At 38.3% G+C, this 10882-nt stretch overlaps 1 long non-coding RNA gene across 1 annotated transcript; it reads right to left on the bottom strand.

Moving 5' to 3' along the window:
* Positions 1–1376: 1376 nt before the first annotated feature.
* LOC127351652 (uncharacterized) lies at positions 1377–7202 on the bottom strand. The gene is made up of 3 exons (XR_007880929.1): positions 6974–7202; positions 5153–5315; positions 1377–2644 (listed from the first exon to the last, which is right to left on the bottom strand). It is a non-coding gene; the product is annotated as an uncharacterized LOC127351652 (long non-coding RNA).
* Positions 7203–10882: the final 3680 nt, after the last annotated feature.

Below are 10882 nucleotides of genomic sequence, written 5' to 3'. Positions count from 1 at the left end.
ATCAGCCAAATGAAGCTTTAAAGCTCGCCATTTACATTGGGGGTCATACAAAACTCATCAGAGCTCATATTATGCTATATGTAGCGTTGCAGTGTGCAGTCATTTAAAATCCATTACTCTGTTCACATTCTTTAACGCATTCTTTCTTTAACAGTTCCATGAATAAATCTCCTGAAAACTAATTGGAAGTCACACTCCATGTCTCTGGCAGAAGCCCTTTGGCTAAATGACAAGCAAAGGTGTGTCAGTGGTGGAGCACTTCAGCAGGGGACACAGTCTGTGGGTGGCAATGATGCATACACTCCTTTTATAATGGATCCACACTCTATGGATTGTTTTCCTGCTGTAACTAGACACTGTTTCATGTTGTGGATCTGCTAAAGAAAAATCACTCTGAATATGTATGAAACAATCTGTCATAGTCCTGTGACAATGTTGTTTGTTGTTTGTCTTTTAAGGTCGGATGAGGCTGAAGAATGAGAGAATCAGGTCTAGGGCTTTTAAACAGAATATTAACATCAACTGATAGTATTTAAACTTTAGTATGTGGCTGTTTTCTGTAATGAGCAGTAAGGTAAGGCAGTCATGTTTGTACGGTTGTCATTTCTTTTGTTTTTAGACTTTTTCTTCCAATTAAAAAAATTTACAGGTTTGTTAACGTAATTAATTCTGGTTATCCACCTACACGGTTCAGTATTTCAGCACTTTCCTTGAACTTACTGCAGTGTAGGATTATTTTCTGCTTCAATGGGGTCCATCAGCTAAGTCATTATTTCCTATTAGCATCACAAGTTTTGATTGATTTCTTGAGCTGAAGTGAAAATGAAGCTTCATTACGTCAGCTTATGTACCAGGTTTTTATCATGGTAGTCAGTTTTATCACATTTCCCTAAGGCTTTAGACATTTTTTTCATTAAAGTGTGTTGTTTTGTGTTTTTATAACATCTGTTATTCTCCTTTTTTTGCTACTGTTCTGATCTATTGTCGAAGAGTGACAATTGAAATGTTATAGCAGGTAAAATAATTCCACACCTTCTGTGAAAAGTTGAACTATAACAATACTACAGCATGTCAAGAAAACATACCACAAATCAAAAACAGCTGTAAATGACAACCACCGAGAGGTAAGAAACACTCAATTTGTTTTTGATTGCCATTCTTTAAACACATACAGGTCTATAACTCTTAAACAAAACTCCTCATGTACTGCCGACCACAGTCAGGTGCTGGTAGGTCGCAGGACCAACCTGGTAAGAAAATCAAAATGAACCACCGCACACTAGAATGTCTTTACTGTGATTTATTTAAGAGCCAACAATGCGTTTTGCTTGCAGCTTCCTCAGGTTCGCTCAGCAAATTGCAGCACTCACAAAAATACACATTGCAAAAGACAAAGCAAGATAAATTTAAAATCAGTGTGATTCATCTAACAGAATCACAAAAATGACACCACATTACATACAACAAGAAGAAAACTAATAAATGTACAGCTGAAATATCCTATAGGTACCACTAAATGGGAAGGCCAGGGGACCTAGTGTCTCATCTCTCCCTAAGGGTCCAAATTACCTTCAGAGGGAGATACAAGTTAACACATTAATGTCACAAAAACAGCTCAAATCCTGTGCTTCATTAAGTCCATAAGGTTCAATTGTGTACAGTTCATAAATCCAAAATGCCTCCTTTCTTAAGAGCTGGTTAATCAAATTACCCCCTCTTGGATTGGGTCACACTCTTTCAATGCCAGTGAATTTGAGGGAAGTGGCTGAACCTGGTTCTTCTCCCTTTAGTGCCTAGCAATGGAATAATAATCCATATTACCATTCCCAATGGCCATCTTATACTCGGCCACTCTTAGTTTAAGATTACTTTTAGTTTGGCCCATATACATTAGGCCACATGGGCACTATAAGACATAAACAAAATGAGTGGAAAGACAATTAATCTTTTATGTCATATTTCTTTCAGGTCACATACAGGTCTATGTTTGTCATAAATCATGAGTGAAATGGCTTTGCCAGATGGTTTCCTTCTTGGCAAACTATGGAAATTACCTATAAACTGAGGTTAGAGAAAAATGGAAATTAATTATGAACAGCAAAACTTTTTTCACAGTTTACTGGGAAGGTAAGCAACCACTATAGGCAGGATGCAGTGTGTTGCCATTTATCTTTGTAATACTGTGCTTCAGAACTAATCCAGACTCTTACCTGTTGCTCCTAACAGAATAAAAAAAACCTTTTGAAAATTGCCCTTCCATCAAAGGGGTTGTTATACTCATCAGCTGATATGCATGCTATTTATAGAATACCAGTCAAGTGGATGTTTCTTAATAACACCATTAGTTCCATGTTCCAAGTTTGTTTCACTTATAAAGCCATTTGAGAAAGGTTGAAAGCAGTTTGCAAGCAGAAACATACATTGTCGTAATGAATCAGCTTCAACTAATAATAGAAACATTCCAACACATTTCCCAATGATCAAATTGTTTTAATGAATAATTACTACTATACTGAGTAAATACTATATTGTGTCTAATCATACAGTCAGCACATCAGGCTCAGAAACTATACTTTCAGCTAAGATCCAAACTTCTTGTCTTCTCCCATTTTCCGCCCATAATTTCCCCTTGACCTCCATTAACCTGTTTTTGAAGAAGAGAGATAATAAAACACTATAAGTAAAAGTCTAAACTTGTAATTTTAGACATTTATTTAAGTAATTTTTAAGCATTGCATGCACTGTACAACATTATACTGTTGGTTCACTCAGTTCATGATGGGAAGAGGAGTCACATCTGTCAAAGCAGAGTTTGCTCATTAGTAGGTAGACCAGCAGATAAAAGGTTTTCATTTAAATGTAAATCAGAAGGGTAACAAATCCATTATAGTCATTTGGAAAAGGACTGCTCTCTTTGCCTTCTGTGCCATATCTTTGACTCTCATTCCCAGTCAGGGTGTTTTTACTACTTCTCATTCTGGCCAAGGAGATACCAGTGTCTAAAAGCTTCAGTGACAACAAATTACAGCTGGACGCTGGACAATGCTTTGAAGACAGATTCATTTGAAATTCATATTTTAATAAGCATCTCGGTGGATGGAGCAGGCCTGTTATTAATCAGTTGTGGCCCAACAGCTCTGTTCCTTTAGAGTGTCAATCTATGTGGAATCCATTAGTCTTTCAATTGGGTTCAGCAAACTTCCTGTTTGGGGTATTTGGATTGTTTATAGTGACATCGTCACTTGGCTGTGTAGCTGATCTGTACAGCTGCAACCTCTAGTTATTTCAATTATTGCTTAGCCATAATTTTTTCAATTTATTAATTAATGGCCTGTTAAATGTCAGAAAAATAGTGAATAATTCCATTTGGCTTATACTTGCATTATTTTAAGAATAAGCTGAAGAATTAAAAGCTGTGTGTTATAAAATTGGACTTTTAGTATTTTAGTAACTGCGTGATAATACTGTCTCCTTTTTCTTCCTAATGTGTATGCTGTATGACTTCTTGAGACTTCTCCCTGGACCACAACCAGTTATTGTGAAAAATAGTATAGGGACATATAATACCACACTATAATATGCTTATGAAGTCTTTATCTGTTTGGAAACATAACAAGAACATATTGTCTTTCGAAAGACTGTGGCTGTGATACTGTCACTGAGCTGCTCTGTGAAATTTTAAACAAAACCTTTTTCCCTGAGGTTTTGGACGAATGTTCATCTGTCATAAATATGCAATATGTACAACAGGCAGTTGAATTGATTCATCTAGCTGTTAATACTTTTACACACAAAGCCATAAATGCTTACATACACAGGCACACGCACATTGAAGTGGGCACATTTATCCATTAAAATTCCCAGACTAGCCCCTTTAGAAGAGCCCCCTAAAGGTAGATGGAGAGTGTGTTTTCCTTTGGATGTGTTAATGGGGTTATTGATCATTCTGGCAACTGCAACATTTCTATAAACCAAATGAAGGCCCTGCTCAAAGTGTGCTGTGTCAGAGCAGAAATGCATTTAGATTACTTCATTCCACAGAACCTCCTCAGAGATAGCTATCTGCTACATTCACGGTGCCTGTTAGGATGTTTGATATTTGAATGTCCAAGATGAAACGTTTCAAAGAAAAGCCTTTTCTTAAACTTGTGCTGCTATTTTCTTTTGGTTCCCCTTGGAGCTGTGCTGTATATCGCAGTGCTATTAAAAACAAAAGATTCTTAATGGGACACCTAATATGAAAATGGTATAATTATTCACTGAAGAGATGCTGTGGAATACAACTGTATAATAATACCAAAAAAAAAAAATGCCCATGAGGATCATTAAGGTTTCATCTAGCTTGTAGCTTGAATGCACATGTTCATTAGTGTAACGATCTTTAATAAGTGCAGGCATTTAGAAAGGTCCATATGTCATATATGTGGGAAAGTAAGAAAGTGTGATATTGGTATTTTGCAGTTGTAATTTGACATTACAGCATATTGTGTATGCTGTATCATACAGTAAGTTGTAGGGGGCTGTAAAGGACATAATTGCGCTTTAAATCTGTCACACATTAATGAAACCACATACACAACTAAAAAGTCAGGGAAATAATGCGCACATTAAAGTGAAATTAGTAAAGTCAGACAGATTGGCCCAGAAATATAAGGCCAATCAGTCCCATTTACTTTTACTTCCATTCAAATTGGAGTGGTAATGTAGCAATTATAGCCATACAGAAACATCAGGCCACGAAGGGGAGTTTTTACAAATATTCATCATTCCTTAAAGATTTGACTAGGGCTGGGTATTGTTCAAAGATTCTCGGTACCAGTACGATACCTTGACTTTGATACCACTTCCTGAACATCACTTTTTTCTTTACCATTTTTCCAAAATGTATTTTAACAAAAATAAAATACATTATAAATTATAGTACAATTACTCACTTAAAAGGAGGAAGCTGTTTAAGACCTGGGAGAAGCTGGAGAAACAGTTTTTACTTGGACTCGGACTGAAATGATTTAATAAAACTGCATATCTCTACAGCATTGGACTATATATATATAAACATTTTTTGTTATATATCTTATCCAACAAAGGAGGTAATGACTGTGTGGTGGATGTTTATTGGACTGGGAAATAGTGGCAGAATGAGACCACTTACTGTCTCTGGGCTAGAGACCAGCTACCCTGGGTCTGACAACAATCCACCATCAACTTTGGTGCCTTCCTCTCCTCCTTTTATCTGTCAGTAAACAACACCATGCCGCTTGAAAGACACTCCGTCCCCTCTTTGGAGAAGAAAGGATGCACCATGGTTTCCATCCCTGTGGATGAAAGACAGACTGACTGATGAGCAGATACAGGTTACCTACACAGGCCAGCTAAAAAGTAGCACAAAGTTCATTAGTTGTCTTTGCAGTGAGCAACTCGGGGTTAAAAAAAAAAAAGAAAAGAAAAGAGAGCGCTCTCTCTGTATGTAAACATAGTGTTTTTCCTGCACACCTTTACAATGTTACGACAGCCAGATGTGTGCTTATTGGTGCACTGACAGTTTTACTCCGTTGGTATCAAAATTTGGTACCAAATAACAAGACATTTTTCGATACTTATTATGAAATTAGTATTGATGCGATTCGATCGGTGCCATAAAAGTACAAAAGTTCGGTACCCTGCCTAAGATTAAACAAATTTGGCAGGCTATCTGAAGTTTGAAATTTGACCTTTTGGATATACCTAGCATATGTATTAGGACAAATTAGTGCAATTTCTAAAAGGTTGGAACAAAGCTGCAAAGATGAGTAATCCATCCGAGTCTGGTTAATTAAAATTGGATCGGGGTGTCTGGGATATCACCAGGGAATTCATAATGACAGACAATCAGGCACAGGCTAGAGTTCAACAATAAACAACAAAACCCTTCATCCTTCAAACACATTGAACTGATGTTCAGCTGCCAACTAGCAATATAAACAGAGTGAGTAGTGGTGTTAATGATACCCGCATCCTCCCATCTACAAAAGGTTGGAACTGATCGTAATATTCACATCTAGAAATGATTTGCCATAAGCAGACAAATCACCTTTCCTGTGAAGATATTATTTACCTGATGTTCGGCTATGCTACCATTTAGTGTTTTGTTCTGTATACATCCATATTTCAAAACAACTCAGCACATGAAATACCCTCCACTTGTCATACTTTAGGTCAATTATGCAGAGATTTGCTCTTTTACAGAGACATGTGCAAATTGGGCCTTAATGTAGGACAGTAGAGACTGAACTAACCTGTTAAAATCTGAATAGGGATGTCATCCCTAACAGCTAAAGTCTAAATTGAGCCAAATGTGTTTGTTTCATGAATGTACAGTGAGACACCAGTATCTTAAAGATCAATCCATTCAGCAGCAGGCTAAATCAATCCATTTAACAGTCAGCTAAAATCAATACTATCACGTCAGTGTTAGCAGGGCATCCATTAAAAACTGTCCACCAGACAGACTCTAGCCACTTCAAAAACTAAAGCCACCACAGCTGTGGGGTTCTCAGCTGTGCTCCTCTTGTTCACTGGTTGTTCATTAGCATCGACAGAGAGCATGCTGACAAGAAGACTATGTCCAAATCTAACAGATAGATAGAGAATAACATCTTATAAACACATTTTGAATCACTCATGCACAGTATATAATACACATGTTTACTACCAGTAAAACTGTGAGTAATTTTATATTATATATATATATATATATATATCAATGTATTAATACTTGCAAACTAACAATGGTTAGGCTATATATATATATATGTATTAATACTTGCAAACTAACAATGGTTAGGCTATATATATATATATATATCAGTGTTTCCTCTAGGACTTTTTTTTTGCAGCGGCGGCACCCCCTCGTCCCCGTCCCCGTCACGCCGGCAAACGTTTTATGCATGAAACAGAAGTGACACTTCGCTGCGACAAAAACAAATATATTTACCGTTTTAATGTTACCAGATGTTTGATATCAGGACGTGGAGCTGAGAACTGACAAGTTGAACGTTATCCAATTAAAACGGACCCACCGCGGTGACGTTTTTGGTGGAGCTGTTAGTTTAATAGTCGACTTGGAAGAAAGCGAACGTTTTGACAATAAGCTACATCAACACAACAGTATGTGGAGTTAAACTGGACAGCCCCAATAACCTCTGAATAGTTCTACTTGTTGTTAAATTGCAAAGCGAGCGGCAGCCAGCGGGGGTGCATTATGTTGGCAGGATCATTGAAAAGGCAACCGGGACTACATTGTGCGTCTGCCCCATTTCTGATACCGTGGCGGCAGAAATTTAACAGCGGCGGCCCGCCGCTCTAAAATCAACATAGAGGAAACACTGTATATATATATATATATATATATAATATATGTATATTTAATAGGGGTGGAAGTGGAAATGCACTTTGAAGAACGTATTGACAGTACTACATATGTTATAGATGCATTGTCTCACTACAAGTAATAAAATCAGCAGATTTCTGTGTATTTTAAGCAAAATTGCACAGAATTGGATGTGTTTAACAGTAATACTTTGTCATTCTTGAAGCTACAACTGGTGTTTTATGTGTTGAACTGAAGTTGTCAATGTCAGTAAATAAAAGCATCGCTGCCCTGTTTATCATGGTCCCCTGCAAACGCCATTGTTTTGTATTTCAATTCAGTATTCTTTGAACCATCCCAGTTAATTAGCCATTAAGTTGTTTGTGGAGCTTTTTAAGTTCTCAGATCCTCCTTTATTATCTTGCCATAGAGGCTTATTGTAGACTTAAAGGCAAACAGAACTTCATGTCAGCCTTTGTTAAGGTTTTTAAATGTCTTGCTGTAAAATATTTGTTCTGACAAACACTCACTGCTGTCTTTTAAAACAAGAAATGAGAGCAGAGTCTACAGTGGAAGCCCTTAGTTAATCTACAATGAAATTCAATTCAATAGATAGGTGAAACACAATGTGCATAACACCATATTGATACATCTCTCTGCAGGATGTGCTCTTTGTAGTCAGTGAGCCAGTGGCCCAGAGCAAAAGTAAGTTCAGTGGTAAAATGCATTTGTTGCTCCTCTGTATTTTGCTGTAAAAAGCAAACTATGTGATATTTCTCTGAAGCCTTTGATTATAAGTCACCTAGAGCGTTATGATTCATTCATTGCTTTGGTGCATCAATTATTGATAGTGCAGCGTCACCTGCATTGATCTGCTAAAATAAATAACCGGATTGAATTGCTCTTCAGCGATCATCAGTATGAAACTCTTTTGAAATAAACTATTTGCACTGGTTTATATGTCATATTTTCATGAATAATCTCTAGTTTAGGGGTCATGTTTGGTAAACAGTTTTTTTATCAGCAGGAGCTGTTTGATTCCGGTAGAGTATAGTGCTGTCTGAGAGAGCAGTTTATCATGTAGGTGTCAGAGCTCAAGGGAAGGAAGTTTGGATTATTACTGTTTTGGGAAACATTGTGGGTGACCATGGTAATGTGTAACCTGCTCCTCCTGAGGTGTCAGGTACTAAACCTCAGAGCCTGGATGATGTCTTGATCACCGGTCCTCAGCATGACATACTGACTTTGAAAAAAAAACCTATAATATAACATCTTATACCTCAATAGACTGTCAAAGTTCTAACCTGCGTGGTAAGTACCAAGAAGCTAAAACTTCCACCAGCATCCCATTCAATGCTGTGTAAGTCCAGCAGGAAGCAGAGACCATGCAGGAAACGTGATCCCTGGCTCTGAAGGTGTCATCTGCCCCTGCATGGTTCAGCGGCAGACACACAGACTGCTCATGGCGTGAGGGTTGTACAGTAAAAGATGTCCGCCAGACACATTGGCAGCAGGAGAGACACAAATCGATTTCCTGCAAGAAAGCACAGAGAGCCTAAGTGGAGGAGGGCCTCTTTAGCAAAGCTCTTATTAATTAATAGTGTCTCAGGAGGGGATTACATGATCTGATTCCTGCTTCTTCATCACAGCACAGCAGCTAATGATATCTGAGGGAGCTCTTCTGCGCAACACACCTCCACCCGGCATTGTATATGATCACTACAGTGTAGTGTGCAACACTAGAAGGGCATCCTCTTTTTCTTTATCATGAGTATCATATGATGAGCCACCCGTCATGTGTTTCTATTCATACTGAGAGATGAGAGATCGAATATTACAGTGCACCAGCTTTGCAGGCAATATATCACCACTTTCAAGTACTGATTACAAACACAGTCACCATATAAAAATTAATAAAATCTGGTGTTGCCAATATACACTCAGTTACACATATAAGATGACTAATTCCCAAGCATTAGAAGGTTGCAGTGAATATAGACATTATTTAATTTATAAGCTTATGTGTCAGCATATAATTTACGCACTAAAATGATATATTTAGCTGCAGGAGAACAACACGCCTTCTTCATTTCAGTGACTCACTTACTGCCACCAAGTCCCACAGTGAAACTCTAAATACAGCCTGACATACTGTAGCCACTATGCTTACTGATGAGCAAACCATAGATCACATATCACACATAGTGCTAATATTCAGCTTGAGCTCTCTACATGAAATCAGGTGGCTAGTTTTTTTTTTTTTACTTTTGTGTTTATGTTTTTTATTTTAGGGCAATTTGCTATTGTGACCACATTTTATTTTATTGCCACTGGTGATGATGATTCAAGAATGACCTTTTGGCCATTTTGGTTCTTTTCTGAATTTATCCATTAGGGAAAAAATGGAGTAAATTTTTTAAATTAGATTGGATTTGTTTAATATAACTAGTTGTGCATTCCAGTTCATTTCTTTTCTGTAGGCAGGAGTTTGTTTCTCTGCAGGTATGCAAGTGTTTGTGGAAGCTAAGACTTGACGATCTTTAGACTTAAAAGCCCATGGGCCTGTCAGGATTCAGAGGGGAACCCAAAAGCAGATCGGACAAGGGGTAGGGAGTAAACAGTTTATTTGACAACGAGTGAATTTGTGAAGAAGGGGGAGCCGGCAGGCAAGAGTGGGAGTCCCAAGGTGGGGGTGATCCAGAGAGTGGCTGGCTGGCAGGCTTGGAGTGTGAGGAATCCAGTGGCTGGCTTATAGGAGGCGCGGGCTAAGTGGACTGGTTTCCAGGGACGATTCCTGAGGCAGAGAGACACAATTAGTAGCAGACAATAGCAGACGGAAAGTGAATGGCTCAGGCACGCAGAAACAGGCAGGCAGCAAAAGGTTGCAACGTTGAATTTCTGGCTGGAAAGCAGTAGCATACTCTATACTTCACAACGATCCGGCAGAGACTGGATGTGTGGCTGCTCCTAAACTACTGCAGGCATTAACGAGCAGCAGGTGTGGTGATGACCTCAGCCAGGTGTGAGCGTAGCCAGGGATAGGCACGCCCCCAAGCACTGCCAGAAGAGTGACACAACAAACACAACAAGCACAAACACACAATCATGGCCGGGGATTCGTGACAGGGCCTGGCCCAATTCAACTCAGTTTAATACTTGTGCTCGAGAGGCTTCTGTGCAATATCCTTTATATAACATAAAGACCTTTTTCACAGTAGACATTTTCACTTGTCATAGCAGTAAAATCACGTCTAACTAATAACATTAACATTAAGTTTCACAGCAAGCCATATGAGCGAGCCACCTGCACAATACCAGGGCAATGTCTGTAGTAGGAAAGCTCTATATAGAAATCTTCTTGGTTCCATGTCATGTAATTGTAATTTATAATTACACCAGGTCACCAAGTGTCCAGTAAAAGACCATGATAGGTTGGTAATGACTATGCTCTTTAATCCTTTATTGTATTGGAAAAACACTAATACTGTGTGAACCTTTCCTAGACACTTTGTAAACTTGTTGTCAGAGGCGTAA

This window comes from Dicentrarchus labrax, unplaced genomic scaffold (genome assembly GCF_905237075.1).
Source record: "Dicentrarchus labrax unplaced genomic scaffold, dlabrax2021, whole genome shotgun sequence".
NCBI classification, from domain to species: domain Eukaryota; kingdom Metazoa; phylum Chordata; class Actinopteri; family Moronidae; genus Dicentrarchus; species Dicentrarchus labrax.
The sequence above is the reverse complement of the archived record's forward strand: the minus strand, read 5'-3'. Positions and strand labels throughout refer to the sequence as shown.